Below are 18,304 nucleotides of genomic sequence, written 5' to 3' on the forward strand. Positions count from 1 at the left end.
CCACCAGGGAAGTCCCATATGCTCAGGTGCTTTGGATGTATTATTTCCATACCTTCACACAAGCTCTGTGGGATCAGTTTGATTCTGACACTCATGAGAATAAATTTGAAAACGTGGTGTCAAGCCCTTCACTACCTGACTGGTTGTCCCTGAGTGGAATCATTTTCTTTCTCAGGGTCCTTGATCTCATTTGGGAAATAAAAGAGTTGGACTAGAAGTAAGGTCCCATCAGCTTCAAATTCCTGTGAATTATAAAGGCACGCTGTCACCCAAGCAGTCAAGGTGGTTCTAAGCCCATTGGAAGGGCAGGAGGTGAATGGGTGATCAGTATTTCCAGGAAGAAGAAATTATGCACAAAGAGGGCTACTTAGTTTTTACTTGAAGACTTGGGGTTTAAATTCACCCCAACGGGAAACATGGAGGGTGACAGATGGTCTTGGGAAGAGAAAGGAGTCTGGCAACTTCAGGCCCAGGAAGGAGCAGGCCAAAGAGGTCAGAGGGATAGAAGACTCCAGAGACTGGTCCCCAGCGTAGTCTGCCCTCTGCCCATCCTGGCCTAGCGAAGACAGTCACACACCTGTCTCTTTGTCAACTACACGGCTGACACTTTGTCCAGAATCAGTTAGTGCAAGAAGAGAGCTTTATAGACTTTTGCCCAATAGATTTGTAGGGAAACTGAGCACCAGAGGCAACATGGCCTCCTCACAGTAACAGAGCCACCTGGAAAGCAAATCTCTTGGCCAATGATTCATACTCTGGACGATGGCTCCATATACTGGGCACTGGGTATGTCCTCTCCATGTGCCCCTTTCAGAATGCACCCAACAGGGGCAGCACCCACTGGTGGCTCTTCTATTTTTTAAAATAACCATGGTAAAGAAAATCTTTTCACTTTTCATAAATATGAATTTGGGGCCTAAGAACAATCCTAATTCAGTTAAACAACCTTTATTCATACTAAGGGAGCCAGGTCAAAAACCCACTACTAAACTCGATGACTTCTGATCAAAAAAAGAAGAAAACCAGTGTTCCTGAGACACTATTAGCATGTTTAGTAAGAAGGACCCTTCTCAGCTCCGACCTGAGGTTTGTGCTTAATCATGGCTCTTGGTCTCGGTATCTGACAGAATAGGATATTTCTTGGAAATTGCAGGTGGAGTATTGGAAATAAGAATAAAAGACTTGGAGTTAGATAGCCTTAGGTTCAAGACTCACATTCATATCCTGCATTACTCAAGGCAAGTTATTTAAAATTTCTGAGCCTCGTATTCATTTGGGGGGACAATAATAACCTGTTCATAGGATTGTTTTAAGGACTACATTCAACAATGTATATATTGTCTTAGTAAAGTGTCCAGTACAGAATAGATGGACAGTATATGATATTTACAATTTTGATGCTAATGTTCAGAAAGTCATGTAGAATCAAACACTGATCCCTTAACTAGAAATTTCAAGATGATCTGTCTTACTGGTCAACAAAACTACTTCCTTCTCTTCCCACTTCTCTTAAAACCAGGTTCAAATGATAATATGAATGCAATTCAGACATATCTTGCAAATTGATCTCCATAAAGTATGACCCATGCTCATCCAAATGACCGATCCCTTTGGAAATTGAGACTTCATTTTCATTTTCCAAATGAATGCTGTTTTTCAGTACCTGGAATGTCATGGTATTTAAGGTAGCTCAGCCATAGAAGATAAATATGATATTTATTTGCCAACCATCTAATGACATAGAAAGGGGAAAAAATTCCTATCATTCAAGTCTCAAGCTCCCCAACTTTGTAGGCTGGTCTCAGGTGTACTGCAGGAGAGTTATTTAAGGTGTTTGGGAGACATGCTGATTTCCAGACTCGGAGACCAGAAATTCCAATATAATCTGAAATGAGACCCAGGAATCTGCATTATAAATGAGTGATTCAGATGTACAAGGTTGAGAACCATTGATCTCAGTCAAGGGTTATTTTTCTATGTATATTGTATTATACTTTCTCACCTATTCTCTGTCTCTTCGAATGTAATATTTACACCATTAAATCACAGGGAGATTGGGAGGACAGAGGATATTTTTGTCTTGATCTCATAGCTCCATCAGCAACTCCCATTTATATTTTGGGATTTTCACTACATTAGATGTTATAAAAATTTCTCCCTGCTTTCAGACAGTCTTGGATTCCATAAAAATGCACTCAGTATTTAAGATAGAAGTAAAGCTTTAATACTTTAAAACAGAAAACGGCAAATCAGATTCATCTGGTGCAGCACAAACAGCTGATCGGCAGGGGCTGCCTGGAACACCAGGGCGCTCTTAAGAGAAGTCTCGCTCAGGGAGAAGGCATGCCAGGTTTGATTAGTAATGTCTGGCATGGGTACAGTCATTGGTAGCTCAGAAACAGCTACTTCCTTCCAGCTCTACTTCAAAGTATATTAACACAGAGGAGGAAAAGTATTCAAAATCGATTAAAGGGGGATGTTTACATTTAAAGTTTCCATTCATACTTCAGTTGAGAGCTTGTTTTTTATTCTAGGTTTGTTTTTTTTTTTCCCTATCCAACTTAAAGGTGCATTCAGGAATCTGTGTGCTTCTGATCCAGATAAAGTCAGAAACAATCTGAATTAAGAACAGAAAATTCTGGGCTTCCTTGGTGGTCCAGTGGTTACGAGTCCTCCTTGCAATGCTGGAGACCCAGGTTTGATCTCTGGGTTGGGAAGATCTCCAGAGAAGGGAATGGCTACCCGCTCCAGTATTCTGGCCTAGAGAATTCCATGGACATAGGAGCCTGGTGGGCTCTAGTCCATGGGGTCGAAGAGAGTTGAACACAACTCAGCAACTAACACACAGTCTGAATGCAGGGGACACGGTTTTGATCCCTGATCCAGGAAGACCCCACATGCCACAGAGCAACTAAGCCTGTGCACCGTGACTACTGAAGCCCGTGTGCTAGAGCCCACGCTCTGCACCAAGAGAAGCCAATGAAAAGCCTGCATAGCTCAGCTAGAGGGTAGCCCCCTCGCCACGATTAGAGAAAGCCCTTGGGCAGCCACACAGACCCAGTGCAGCCACAAATAACAATTTAAGCAAAATAAAAGCTAAAAAGAAAAAATTGTGAGGCACTAGTTCAGTCACTTTGGAGAAGGCGATGATGGCACCCCACTCCAGTACTCTTGCCTGGAAAATCCCATGGATGAAGGAGCCTGGTAGGTTGCAGTCCATGGGGTCGCTAGGAGGTTGGACACGACTGAGCGACTTCACTTTGACTTTTCACTTTCATGCATTGGAGAAGGAAATGGCAACCCACTCCAGTATTCTTGCCTAGAGAATCCCAGGGATGGGGGAGCCTGGTGGGCTGCCGTCTATGGGGTCGCACAGAGTCAGACACGACTGCAGCAACTTAGCAGCAGCAGCAACAGTTCAGTCACTCAGTTGTGTTCGACTCTTGGTAACTCCATGGACTGCAGCACGCCAGGCTTCCCTATCCATCACCAACTCCAAGAATTTGCTCAAACTCACATCCATCAGGTCAGTGATGCCATCCAACCATCTCATTCTCTGTTGTCCCCTTCTCTTCCTGCCCTCAGTCTTTCCCAGCATCAGGGTCTTTTCCAGTGAGTCAGTTCTTTGCATCAGGTGGCCAAAGTATTGGAGTTTCAGCTTCAGCATCAGTCTTTCCAATGAATATTCAGGACTGATTATCTTCAGGATTCACTGGTTTGATCTCCTTGCTGTCCAAGGGACTCTCAAGAGTCTTCTCCAACACCACAGTTCAAAAGCAACAATTCTTTGGCACTCAGCTTTCTTTATGGTGCAACTTTCATATCCATACATGACTACTGGCAAAAACCATAGCTTTGACTAGATGGATCTTTGTCAGTAATGTCTCTGCTTTTTAATATGCTGTCTAGGTTGGTCATAGCTTTTCTTCCAAGGAGCAAGTGTCTTTTAATTTCACAGCTGCAGTCACCATCTGCGGTAATTTTAGAGCCCAAGGAAATAAAGTCTGTCACTGTTTCCATTGTTTCCCCATCTATTCGCCATGAAGCAATGGAACCGGATGCCCTGCTCTTCTTTTTCTGAATGTTGAGTTTTAAGCCATCTTTTTCACGCTCCTCTTTGACTTTCATCAAGAGACTCTTTAGTTCTTTGCTTTCTGCCATAAGGGTGGTGTCATCTGGGTATCTGAGGTTATTGATATTTCTCCCTGCAATCCTGATTCCAACTTGTGCTTCATCCAGTCCAGCATTTTTGCATGATGTATTCTGAATGGACCCCATGGAAACATACATGCCAATGAGCACTTCCCTTCTCGCACCCTAGAATGGGGACATTGGCTTTGTAGCTTCTCCCTGTGTATGTGTGTCCCCTAGAGCAGACTACAAAGTGAATGAAAGAATCTCTTTCAGCTTTCCATGTCCCATCACCCTGCCTCCCCTATTCCTTCTACCCTAAATGCCCTTCCCCACCCTCTACCGGGTTCTTACTGTAAACTGGCCAATCACTTAAGATCCACAATAAGACCTACTTCCCAACAAAAGACTTGATACTCACAGTTGAAATTACTTTTCCACAATATTTGGTGACTTTACAAAAGCACTCTGACCAGCTGCTTGTTATCCTCGTTAATCGTGCATCTGTCTTCCCTCGCCACCCACCCCAAACTGTGAGCCTCTGGGGACAGACAGAATTCTGTTCACTGAAGACCCTCATAACACCCAGCATAGTGAGCTGCCCATCTAAGTATCACTGAACTAAGTGGAAGAGGCAGCTAGGCTTTGTTTTGTTTTAATAAGGTATGGGGTGAATCATGCCAGGGAAAGCCTTCTTTATGTTCGTGCTCTTCCTGATGCGTTTGTGGGCAGGGAAGCCCTGCCCATTTCTCCTCTAAGACTCGCTCCTGTTTCTTCAGATGATGCAGAAGAGGCGCTGGTGTTGGGCAGCCCCTCAGTGAGGTTCTGTTGAGAGCCATGGCCAAATGGACTCTCAGGAGATGGCACCAGCCTGGAATTGAGATCCACAGAGCGACCTCGGGACCATCCATCCAGCCCTCAGCAGCCCTTCTGCGCCCTGAGGACTCTGGACATCTGGGCTTCTATGCACAGTGACATTTACTGCCATCAGTCCCGGCCCAGCTCTCCTCTCCTCTCCCAGGCTACTAGGCCAGTAGACAAGAGAGGATGGTCAGGGCAGGGGAAGGCAGGGGTTTACCAGCAAGTCGGTGCTGAGTCCGATGCGGCCACAGCCTCCTTAGAGCCTGGCCTTGCTACTCAGCCTTCCCCAGGTTGCTTGTTTCCTCCCGGGCTATGTGCCTACCACAAATCACCCAGGTTCCTTGACAATGACCCCAGGGCCAACTGGTGGGGTTTCCCACAGCATAGACAACCCCAGGAGATGGAAGGAAAGAAGCTCACACCCGTCATTTGGCTCCTTCCCTAAATATCACTTCTTGCAGAATTCTAGAATTGTGATGCTCCTCAGTGACTTCATGATCCTGTACTCCAAGCTCTTCATTTTACAGACCAGGGTACTGAGACGCAGGCGAGCCAAGTGACTTGCTCAAGGGCTTCCATCTGGTCAGTGGTGGAGGGGGGGCGAACCCCAGGCTGGCTGTCCTCCCGTCCAGCTGTTTCCTAACACAAGCCTCAAAATACACTAATTACTGATAACTAGCTTTTACCCAACGTAGGTAAGAAAATACATGACTTCAGACAAGGCCTTGATTAAAATGATAAACCTATCCAAATGTTGCCCTCTGTTTTCCCTTTTAATTCTCAAAATCATACTGAACAATTTAGCTTTTGCCAGGAGAGAAAATTAAATGAAAAAATGGAATCGACATTTCTGGTACACCTGTGTCCCCTCCATTGTGCTAAGCACATCTCTATAAGCCGTCCTACAGAATCCCCAAAATAATCCAGAAAGGAAATGTCAATACCCCTTCATTTACAAATGAGGACGGGAAGTTAAGGGATTAGCCCAACAACCAAGACTCATCAATCAATGGCAGAACGAGGATTCAAACTCAGATCTCCATGTCCCCACGCCAGTGTCTTTCCACTGGTCCATGGCATCACTCTTGGAATGTGATGAGCCAAGTCCTGAGCCAAGTCCTCCGAGTGATCCGGTCTTCTCAGGCGGCTGTAACCTGTCCTGGGGCAGCCTTCCTCTGCTCCAGGTCCAGGTAGAGGAACACAGTCTCTGTGATCAGTTGAATCCACGGGTGGATACGGCAAGCCAGCTGTGCTCCTCTGCTTTACCCAAGGGACTTGAGTTTCCACAGGGTATCCACGGGGTCCTGAAACCAATCCCCCATCATTACTGGGACAGCTGTATACAAAAGACAGAGCAGAGGGCTTCCTCCTGGCCACACCCTAGACGGAGGTTGTCCACACAGAGAGGGGAGGTCTGTGCTCAGTGTTGAGCTCTAATGGGGCCCCCTCCCTTCCTGACAAGGATGCAATGAGGACAAATGAAGTAATATACCTGAAGTGTTCTGAGAGCTCTCTAAGTGCGACATAAATATTACAAAGGAGCTGCTGATGCTGATAACAGTAATAACAATGCTGATGACGGGACTAGAGCCAAGGTCATAATTTAAGGGAATATTTAAAATGAGAAAACCCAACCAAAATCAATCCACTGAACTTTATTTAGAAGAGAAGCTGCTAATAAAAATATTATGGGAATGCGAACTCTTGGGAAATAATGATGATTTTCTCCTACTATAGGGCTCATCAGATCCATTTCCAAAGTACAGCTCAGTTATTTGTGGGCTCTTTCTCTCTTGGGGCCAGGAGAGTGGACAGGAGGAGAGGAGAAGGAGGAAGAGGGGAGGAAGGGGACAGAAAAGGCAGGGAGAGGAGAGAAGGAGGGGGAAGATGGGAACAGGAGAAAGAGGAAAAAAGGAAGAAGCCGTCAGAGTTGTGTGCTGGAGCCCTGGGTTTGGAGATAAAACTGTGCTGTGTTTCTAGACCCACTGCCAGCTCCTTCCCTGTACCGAGGGGCCGGCACTGGGGAAGCATCTGTCTCTGAGCCTCTTCCTTCTTCTTCTCTGCCTCCCTCACTCCTATCAGTGGCTGCTGCAGAGCTCGCCTTTAGAGCCTCTCATGGAGGAGCAGTCACGGGCTGGTGCCATCTTTCTCAGAGTTGTGTGTGTTGGTCGCTCAGTCACATCCAACTCTGCAACCCCAGGGACCATAGCCCACCAGGCTCCTCTGTCCATGGGATTCTCCAGGCAAAAATGTTGGGGTGGGTAGCCATTCCCTTCTCTAGGGGATCTTCCCAAGCTTCCTGTGTTGCAGGTGGATTCTTTACTATCTGAGCCACCAGGGAAGCCCCAGAATTGGTGAGGCCACTCTCCAGAGATAAATCCACCCAAGAATGAGAGCCCAGTACTGGAGGTCTGCAGAGCCCCTGCCGCAACAGCTCACAGAAGACTTTCCCTGCAGCAGGCGTCTGAGCCCTATTTGCTCCATTACCCTGGTTAGGGAAGTGGGAATGGGGAGATTAAACTAGAGCAGGGTAAACACCAGAGCTAGGGAGACATATATTAAGTGAACTCCTTGAACCAGACTTTAAGGAGTGTGGGGCAACGGGGACCTGGCAGAGGCAAGACAGACTCCACCCGAGCAGGGGCTGGCTCCCCAGTATCCCTCCTTCAGGTTGAGGCAATGGCAGAGCAGCCGTGGCTGCTTTAGGGTCGCTTCAAGGCTGAAATGTTCAAAGCCCTTAACCACGAGCATCTCCATGGGGAAAAATGCAAACAGCGTTTTGCTCAGACTCCTCAATTTTGGGTATTTTTGGAAACACCTTCAGAAACAACGTGGAGATATGGCCGGCAAGGGCTGAGATTGGCCACAAAGGAAGTTCAGCACCATTGTTTTCCTTACAAGATGGGATTTGCCGCTGATACAGGCTGGACAGGGAGGCCAAACAGGGTAATGCTGGGCTGTTCATATCAGAGAGTCCATGCCCTTGGGTTTACAGAGCTGGGGGGGGGCAGAGTCACCCCGATTGGTCCTGCAGTGCACACGGGGGCAGTTTCCAGGGCAGAGGAGGCCAACCCACAAGCAGCAGGCCTGGGGATTCCCCCATCCCGGCTCTGGCGCACCTTGAGTGTTCATTTCCCAGTATTCACAGCAAGGAAGAGAGAGTTTTCAAGACACCTCTCCTTAGTTACCACTCTGATTCAGCTCAAAAATTAGAGAAAAGCTGTCACTATTTTTAATGATTCTCAGAAAGCAAAAATGATCTGGCCACCGACAGTAACAGGCCGCCGCCCGCCCTTCTAGCTCAGTGTTCAAAACACGAGATTCAGCACAGATGGGTTGCTGCCCTTAATCAAAACAGCTAAGAAACATGCATGTACTTCTGTGTTTTTCTTAATGGCAAGCTAAAACAGTGTTTTCATATTAAAACACAAGTGTATAGTGATGGAACAAACAAAATGGGGATGACTTTTTAAACACTGAAATTCAAACACTTGACATTTGCTCTGAGATGTTTTAGGCCATCACATACCTGCAGCCTCTCATCTACCCTCCTCTGCCTTTGAAGTGAAGTGAGGTCGCTCAGTCATGTCCGACTCTTTGCGACCCCATGGACTGTAGCCTACCAGGCTCCTCTGTCCATGGGATTTTCCAGGCAATAGTACTGGAGTGGATTGCCATTTCTTTCTCCATGGGATTTTCCCAACCCAGGGATCGAACCTGGGTCTCCTGCATTGTAGACAAACGCTTTACCATCTGAGCCACCAGGGAAGTCTGCTTTTACCTGTGTGAAAAGGTTTAAGAGGCACCACTCTCACGAGCTGGGTTCCCCACTATCTGATCTGCTCCCTGGTCAAGGGATTCTAGTTAGTCATCTGCAGACTGAAGTTCTTTTGAGTCTGGACATTGTTTATGGAGATGTGGGTTCTAGAACATTCTCCCCAGGAGTCTTCTAGGACAGAAGAGTCAAACGTCATTTAGGATGTTTGAACTGGAATCTCTTGTGTTGAAGGAGAATAAAATTCCTTCTTCCAGGGGGGCAGGGGAAGGGATACATTAGGAGTTTGGGATTAACAGATACACACTACTGTATATAAAATAAATTTCCAACAAGGACCTACTGTATAGCACAGGGAATGCTACTCAGTATCTTATAATAACCTACAATGGAAAAGAATCTAAAAAGAGTATATATATATGTATATACTGAATCACTTTGCTGTACACCTGAAACTAACATACCATTGTAAATCAACTATATTTCAATAAAAAAAATTTTTTTAAGACTGAAACAAAAGAAGTCCCTCCTTCTGAAAGATTCAGCTGGGCTAACTTGTAGTGTTTTCCTTGCCCTACAGGCTTCCTCCCCCTAACCATGCCCAAGGATCAGAAGCTCCACTTCTCTTCCCTCTTTTCTGTCCCCTTCATCTAAATAATGCTTCTCACTCCCACGCTCATCCTATCCCAACAAATATTAGGATTTGTGTGCAAAAGAAAATGAGGTCCTCCGCTCTCCAGCTCCATCATGGCAGAAACCAAACTCCTTCCAGAGACATCTGCATGCCAACCCTACCATCTGCCCATCCCACCAAAAGGGATCCTGCTGCTGCATCTACGCCCCACAACCCTTATTGGTAAATCCAATGTGTCTAGGTGCGTCCATGGAGGAGGAGAGATAGGGAATCACTGCTCACACCAGCTTCTAGTTTCACCCAGAAGCATTGGCTTTGGGACTTGATTAAAAACAAGAGAGAATTCTCCCATCCCCTAGCCAGGCAGAGTGAATGAGAACTGTGTTTTGGCAAATGCTTCTACCGTTTACAATCATTCTGCACGAAAGTGAACTGAACGATGCCCTATGTGTCCTTAGCACTTGATATCTTTCCAAATGCAGTCTCTGGTCTAAAAACAGATCCGCCAAATCCAAGACCACTTCAGCTCATTTATTCAAGCCAGTACCAGGTTGGGAGTACCGCCCTTGGCTAAACAACCACATCCCCTGAGTTTGCAGATGGGAACGTGACCTGAGTTCCATCTTTGGCTGAGGTTCCTGGGATTCTGATCTCATTCTGAGCTGTCCGGCTCATTTTCAAAGAAAGTGGGGATGTTTGACACAACACTCTTGGACTCAGAAACATTTTGGAATAAAAGAGAGGGAAACCTTTAATAGAGAGCTCAATAATATCAGAATTCACTGCAGATTACAGAGTGGATAGCTTATGCAAAGGGAATTCAACCTCATTCCCAATGCTCTCAGATTAACACTGTGATGATTTCTTCCTGAGACCTAATATTATACGTGTGAGGTGCTAAAGCTTTCCTGTTGGGTGTCATGTCTTGTCTCTAGGGAGCTTAATTATTTTCAACATGGTTCTTGAAACACAGGCACTGTGGTTCAGTTCAGTTCAGTTCAGTTCTGTCGCTCAGTCGTGTCCGACTCTTTGCGACCCCATGAATCTCAGCACGCCAGGCCTCCCTGTCCATCACCATCTCCCGGAGTTCACTGAGACTCATGTCCATTGAGTCGGTGATGCCATCCAGCCATCGCATCCTCAGTCGTCCCCTTCTCCTCCTGCCCCCAATCCCTCCCAGCATCAGAGTCTTTTCCAATGAGTCAACTTTTCGCATGAGGTGGCGAAAGTACTGGAGCTTCAGCTTTACCATCATTCCTTCTAAAGAAATCCCAGGGTTGATCTCCTTCAGAATAGACAGGCACTGTGGTACTTAACAGCTTTCACAAAGGATGTATCTACACAATGCCATTGTCCACGACAGAGTGAGAGCACAAGGCAAAAATTTTTGAAGAATTATTGTTCACTCATCTATTCAAAAAAAAAACTCACTGAGCTCATATAATCTGCAGACATTTTGGCCAAAGGCCCTCCTTCCTGGCTTTATAGGTCCTGGTGTCAGAGAGCAGAATGAACCTTGAGAAATACATGCTTACTCTACACAACTTCAGTGGAATATCCTGGAGAGGAGGGGTCTTTCTCCATTCACTCCATCACCCTCTTCATTCCCCCACCCCAAGCTAGACCCTCTGCTTACTCCCAGGAAAAGGATGGCAGAATAGGGATGCTAAGAAAAACAAAAGAATTCCTCACTTCTGAGTTCCCAGGAGATGTCCCACCATGTAGGTATTTTCAGAATCAACTGGACTTGCCTGGGCTCACCATGCCCACTGACTTGAGAATTCAACACCCACCTGAAATAAGACCCCATCGTATCTTCAGATTTCATTGCTATTTGTAAGCCACCTTGGACTGAAAACCTACGTATGAGACCCCTCCCTCCCCACTGGGTCCCAGTATCCTCCCTTGCAAAATGGAGCTAAGAAAATCACCAGGGAGGCTCTCAGCTCATCTCCTACAGCAGGAAGAGTAGAACGCATTTAAAATATTTAGCATCTAATCTACAGTCACCCCTGGAGTTCAATCACTGCAGCCTTGAGATACAGACACTCTCTCTGCAAGGCAGCTTTGTACCATTGCTATCTGGCCCCTTTCTCATTGAAGGACTTTTCACCTCCTCTGACTGAAGTGACCCTGATTAATGCTTTTCAACCCTCTCTTCCAGATATATATGTGTATGAGTGTGTGTCCAGGAGACCAGAAGTTCTGATTTCTAGGTGGCAAATATCTCTGTTTTCAGCTAAAAGGCAAGTCACCCCCACATCCTCCATTATCCTCTGTTAGGACCATCTAGCCCTCAGTTTTCCCCTCGGACAAATGGGTCACACGGCAGGAACGGCTTTCATGATGAGCGCCAGGGCCTTGAGGAATCAAAGAAATGACCGAAAGCCAAAAGCGAAGATGTCCCCTGAGGATGGTTAAACAGAGGGGACCAGACTGAGACTCAGAGAGGGGAAGGAAGGAGGCCAAGTCCCCGAGCTGTCAGGGCAGAAGGGGACCCACGCCCACCCCATCACCCAGGCTTCCAAGGCTCAGTGCTGGGCTCCGCCCACCAACTTGCCCCGCCCCGACCTGAGAGGAGAAGCCTTGGCCCCGGTGGGGAGGGGAGTGGTCCTCTTGAGCCCCAGCCGGGGGCCTCCCTCTACCTGGAATCCCTGCCCCCGCACCCTCCCCCCAGGCCCCCTGTCTGGGTAAAGGCTTCCACTCAGCGTGTGTGTAACTCAGAGCCACGTGACACTGAAATGCTAAGTGAAGAGCAATTAACTTTTGCTTCTGAAAACCCACTTTAGCTTTCCATAACTCTTTGGGGGCCATTTCAACTAAGCCAAACCTCCCGCACATTCTCCCTCAGCAATAAATTACCTTCCAGGCTTTAATTAGCTGCCGCAGTGCAAAACGGGCTGGGTGCTGACGTGGCGGCTTTCCCCCCGGGTCCCATTCTGTCACACAGACTCCAGGAGACCGCGGCCGCGGGGAGCGGCTGGGCTGCCGCGGCGGGGACGGGGACGCGGCAGGCAGCGGACGCCTCGCCTCACCTGGCCGCAGCGTGCGAGGGGGCAGCCGCAGCCGGGCGGGGGCTGAGCGCTGCGGGACGCGGGATCGGCTCCCGGTGACGTGCTCCCAGACTTTTCCTCTCATCATCGGTCTTTCCTTCATCCAAGCTGCCCCTAAACACGTGTACACACACTCCACACACATGCACACACTCACACATACACACACACTCACACATACACACTCATATATACACACACATACACACACTCATACATACACATAAATACACACACATATACGTGTACACACAGACATATACACACACATACGCACACACACTCATACATATACACACACTCACATACACATTCATATATATACATACATTCATACATACACACACTCATACACACACATAAATACACACATATATGTAACACACTCACACTCACACAAATATACACACTCACACATACACACATACACACACACTCATACACACATACACACACTCATACATACACACATACACACACACTCATACACACACACACTCATACATACACACACACACATACATACACACATACACACATAAATACACATACACATATACTCATACATATACACACGCACATACATATACACACACTCACATACACACTCATATATACATACATTCATACATACGCACACACTCATACATACACACACATAAATACTCACACATACACACATATACTCATATATACACACACACATACACACTCATACATACACATATACTCACACATGCACATACATATACACACATACACACTCATACGTATATGCACACACATACACATACATACATACACATACTCATACATTCATCCACTCACACGTACACATACATACCCATACACTCATACACATACATACACACATTCATACATATACACACAAAGTCACACACACACATACACATTCACACACACACACACATACACACACTCACACGTACACACATTCACACACTTGCTCCCAGGTATCCAATATCTTTATCAGCCTTATCATTTTTGCTTAGGGAGAAATTATTGACAGAGCTTAATATATAATATATTCTCCCTGGAGATTCTGCTATATAATTGTGAGCTAAGCTTGAGTCCAAATGAATAAATCTCTAAGGATGTGATTCTAGTCACATCTGTGGGCTGGAAATGGTATTGGCTGGGTAAGCAAGAAGTCAGAAATCACCCTCTGCATCCCCAACTTTACTCGGAGCTCACGAGTAAGATCTGAGGTCCTGCTTCTGACCAGGGGTGTGACCCCCAGCGAGTCCCTTCCTTCTCCGGTCTGGTTGCCCTGGAGAGCTGTGATGGGTGGGACCCCTTTGGCAATGCTCTACGAGGATTCTGACAGTGGTCTGTGTGCCTGTGTGTGTGTGCATGTGTGCGCACGCATGTGTGTGTGTAGCGAGGTGAGTGGGGAAGACCTCGGTGCATGCTTGTTTGCTTACAGCTCCTGCTTTCTTCTAGAATCTACCATCTGGGCCAGAGGTAGCATCTGTGGGAATCTGATTGCCCCCACCCTGGGCAGAGCCAGGGCCCCAGGCTGTACCCACACACCCCATCCCTGGGAGCTGTCCCCCTGCCTAGGAAGGGCCCTGGGAAAGGACTAAAGCCCCTTTCTCTCTCCATGGAACACAGTTACGCTAACAGTCGCTTTTCCCCAGGGCTCCACCCCCAGCTTCCACCTCCTCTGACAAGCATCACCTTCCCAAGCCCAATTACAAGCTGCCTTCTTCTACCCTTCCTTTCTTGGGGGAAATATTTTTTAGTAAGAAGTCCAAACATGAAGCCAGCAGCCAGGCCCTGCTTGTCGGGAGCAGTGACAAGCGGCCGGCACAGCCTGGGCTCTGATGAAGCCTGCAAGCTCAGAGCCCACCCGGGGAATCTCTCCTGATTCGCCCCTCGCCGCCCCAATTAACAGGCAGCCTGGCAGACAGGTTCCCGGCCTGTCACGGTCGCCAGACACACCACCATAGCCCTGCCTGCCGGCGCTGCCCCTGAGTCTGCTGTTCCCAGCCTGTCACACAACCCCAGCACCGGGAGGTGAGCAGCTCCCACAGCCCAGGGAGGGCACAGCCCCCCACTCCATCCACCCTGGAGGTGGCCTGGGGCCAGAGGTGGCCACATCCGCCTTCCTCATCCCTGATCACCAGGGATACCCAGAAGGGATTTGCAGTGGAGGGCCCTCCCACTTGTCTCTGGAGACACCCGCGTGTTGGGTCATTTGGGAATCGCAAGAAATGGACACAGGGTCCTGCTCAGAATGAAGAATCTGATGGGTCTCTCTGAACTGAATCACCACTGAATTCCCTGGGCCGACCACCTACACACCCACGGCCTCCTCCTTGGCTTTTGTCTCTAAGAAAAGGGCCCTGGGCTGAGATTCGGAAAGTGCCTCCCAGATTCAGCCCTGCCCCAAGCCATCCCGGATAATGAGATGGCAGGCTTCAGCCTTCACAGGTAAGTCCCCTGACTACCTACTGCTGCTCTGGCCTCCCTCCAGGCACACGCACCGAACTCACACGGCCAGGCCGCCTGCAGACACCCAAGCCCTCCGTAACTGCCCATATCTTCATAACTACTACCTATTCCATGATCTGAGTTAGGAAATCTCGCTCTGGCCACTCTCCCTTCCCTGGGGAACACCCAGCCCCTCTGAGGCTAACCCTTTGTCTTCCTGAACAGCTGAGTGGTGCTGGCTTTGAGACCTCACATGGCTGGAGGAAACCCACCCATCCCTGCTCCTCCTAAAGCAAGGGTGCCTTCCACATACATGGTGATGTGAACTCTGCCCCCTGGGGTGGGACAGCCTGGTGGCCCTGACTCCTCCCTGCCCCATCCCTGGGCCAGAAATCGAAACTCTTGTGCAGCCACTGTTGACTCGGTACCCGCAGGAAGCATCGCTGCCCTTTATCTTCTCCTTGCATCTGTCCTTTCAGCACCTATGACAAAGTACCAGAGCCTGGGTGGCTTATAAATAGGAGAAACTGCTCACTGTCTTCAAGGTTGGGAAGTCCATGGTCAAGGTGCTCGCAGATTCAGTGCCTGAGGGTTCACTTACTGGTTCGTGGACCACTGTCTTCTCACTCTCCTCACATGGCAGGAGGGGTCTCTTTATAAGGGCACTGATCTTAATCATGAGGGTTCTACACTCATGTCCTAATCACCCCCCAAAGGCCCCACCTCCTAATGCCATCATCTCAGGGGTGAAGGTTTCAACATAGGAATTTTAAAGGGACACTAACATTTTGTTTAGAGGCATCATCCAGAGAGAAACATGCTCTCCCTGGCTTTGGCCATATCCAGAGAAGGCTGAGCAGGATCACACGTGCCCATCCTGGAAACAAGCACATCGAATGGGATACGATATCTCAAAGTCAGTGTGAGGCAAGGAGGAAAGAAAGTGGACTCCGCTAACAACGTATGGGGTGAGAATACAGGCGTGCTGCAGTCCATGAGGTCGCAAAGAGTCGGACACGACTGAGCATCTGAACTGAACTGAGGATACAGAATGGTAAATGTGGCTAGGTAGGGACTACCCTGGTGGCCCAGTGGTTAAGACTCCACACTTCCACTGCAAGAGGCACAGGCTCAATCCCTGGTCAGGAAACTAAAATCCCACGTGTCAAACAACACAGCCAAAATAAATAAATAAACTCCTAAAAAGCAGGGACTGTATCTTATTGGTTTTCCTAGTCCTAGTATTGAGAATGGAGAAGGCAATGGCAACCCACTTCAGTACTCTTGCCTAGAAAATCCCATGGACAGAGGAGCCTGGTGGGCTGCAGTCCATGGGGTTGCTAAGAGTTGGATACGACTGAGCAACTTCACTTTCAATTTTCCCTTTCATGCATTGGAGAAGGCAATGGCAACCCACTCCAGTCTTCTTGCCTGGAGAATCCCAGGGACAGGGGAACCTCATGGGCTGCCATCTATGGGGTCGCACAGAGTCAGACACGACTGAAGTGACTTAGCAGTATTGAGGATCATGACTAGTGAGGGTGCGCACTCGAAGAACCTTCGCTAAATGAGGGCAGGACAGGAATCAATTTCTATAGTGTCTCTCCCAACATCTAAGCACTGGAAAGACTTAGTACACGTTCATAATGCCCTCTTTAGGCATCACTTCAACTACCGGCACCCCTATGATGCCTCATAGGAGAGAAGAAAACAGAGACAATGCCACAGAGGGAGAGACCGAGAATAAAGAACGATGTGAACACACTTGGACATATCAAAGATCCTCTCCACCTTGTACCATGGACTCTGGCATTTAAACCACATGAAGCAACATTCAACCCTGAATATTCATTGGAAGGACTGATGCTGAAGCTGAAGCTCCAATACTTTGGCCACCTGATGTGAAGAGCTGACTTGTTGGAAAAGACTCTGATGCTGGGAAAGACTGAGGGCAGGAGGAGAAGGGGGTGACAGAGGATGAGATAGCTACATCGTATTGCCGACTCAATGGACATGAATCTGAGCAAACTCCAGGAGATAGTGAAGGACAGGGGAGCCTGGCGTGCTGCAGTCCATGGGGTCACAAAGAGTGGGACAGAACTTAGTGGCTGACCACCAACAACAAAGCAGCTCTAGGAAACCATCACGTGTTTCCGAATTTGCAAAATGGTCCTAATAGTGGGTGAGGGAGAAAGGGAGGAAGAAAGCAGGAAAAGAGAAATGAACTCTTTCAAACCAGTCGCTAGGCTGCAGAACTCACCAATATATAACCTTTCATTTGAATGTGGCCACCTCCCCACTTGCAGATGGGAATATAAAGTGATGGAGATAAATGGAAACAAAATGCCAGCTCCTATCCATGGCAAGGAAGAATGTATATCAAATTCATTACTTATGATCCAATTTGTGCTTGCATGGTGAGGGATAATCATTTGCCATCAAAGAGATGCCCTTCCTTTATTAAAGCCATTGAGACTCTCAGGAAGTGCTCAAGGGTTTGAAATTCTATATTTGAATTTCACACGTGCTTTTTACTGCTGGGACCAAAACTCAGTCAACACTTGGTGTGCCGACACTGACATTCAAGCCACAGGGGTCTTCACTGCTTCAAGACAGACCTCCAGCTAGGACTTGGTTAGGAAATTTGCTAATTTGTTCTTCTCTGGATCCATGTGTGAGTGTGTGTGTGTGCACAACACATGCATAAGCCTATATCTTTTTTTTTTTTTAAACAGAGCTGAGGTAGAAGTAAAAGGACCCTAGCCAACTTAAAGAAGGGAACAATTAACCTCATCTCTCTTCAGTGTCCAGGGCCCAGCTGCCCAGGAGTGGAAACCATGTCCTAACTTTTATCTCAAAGCCAAACCAACATAAACATGTTGCTAAGAGACGAGGCTTCTCTTTCAACTCCAGACCCAGGCTTGTGGTCCATGCCCAGACACGGGCTGGGTAAGAAGCCAGAGCTCAGAGATTATTACGCTTTTCTTTAGAAAGTCTTCAGCAGGGTTTTGATTCTGATTTGCTTTTTCTATTACTGTCTTTTACCCTTGGATTCAGGCTGAATCAGAGAAAGTCACTGGATTTCCTCACTCGGTACATCAAGCGCTGAATCAAAGCACATTGAATGGTGTTGACGTCATAGGATGGAATGCAGTGACCTGGAATACATGGAATGTAGTTTGGAAAAAACCCTCCTGCTATGCAAAAAGACCTTTCCTTTCCTGAAGCCTCCCCACTGCCAGCAAAGGGGTTTCCACAATGTATAGCATGTTGTAGCATAGTTTATTGTTTGTAGCATATATAGTATAACATACTATAGCATATAGCATATGAGTCTATAGGCTACTTGACTGAAAGCCAAGAAATATCTATTTCCCTGAAATGCAATTTTCA

This window comes from Oryx dammah, unplaced genomic scaffold, assembly GCF_014754425.2.
Source record: "Oryx dammah isolate SB20612 unplaced genomic scaffold, SCBI_Odam_1.1 HiC_scaffold_7, whole genome shotgun sequence".
NCBI lineage: Eukaryota > Metazoa > Chordata > Mammalia > Artiodactyla > Bovidae > Oryx > Oryx dammah.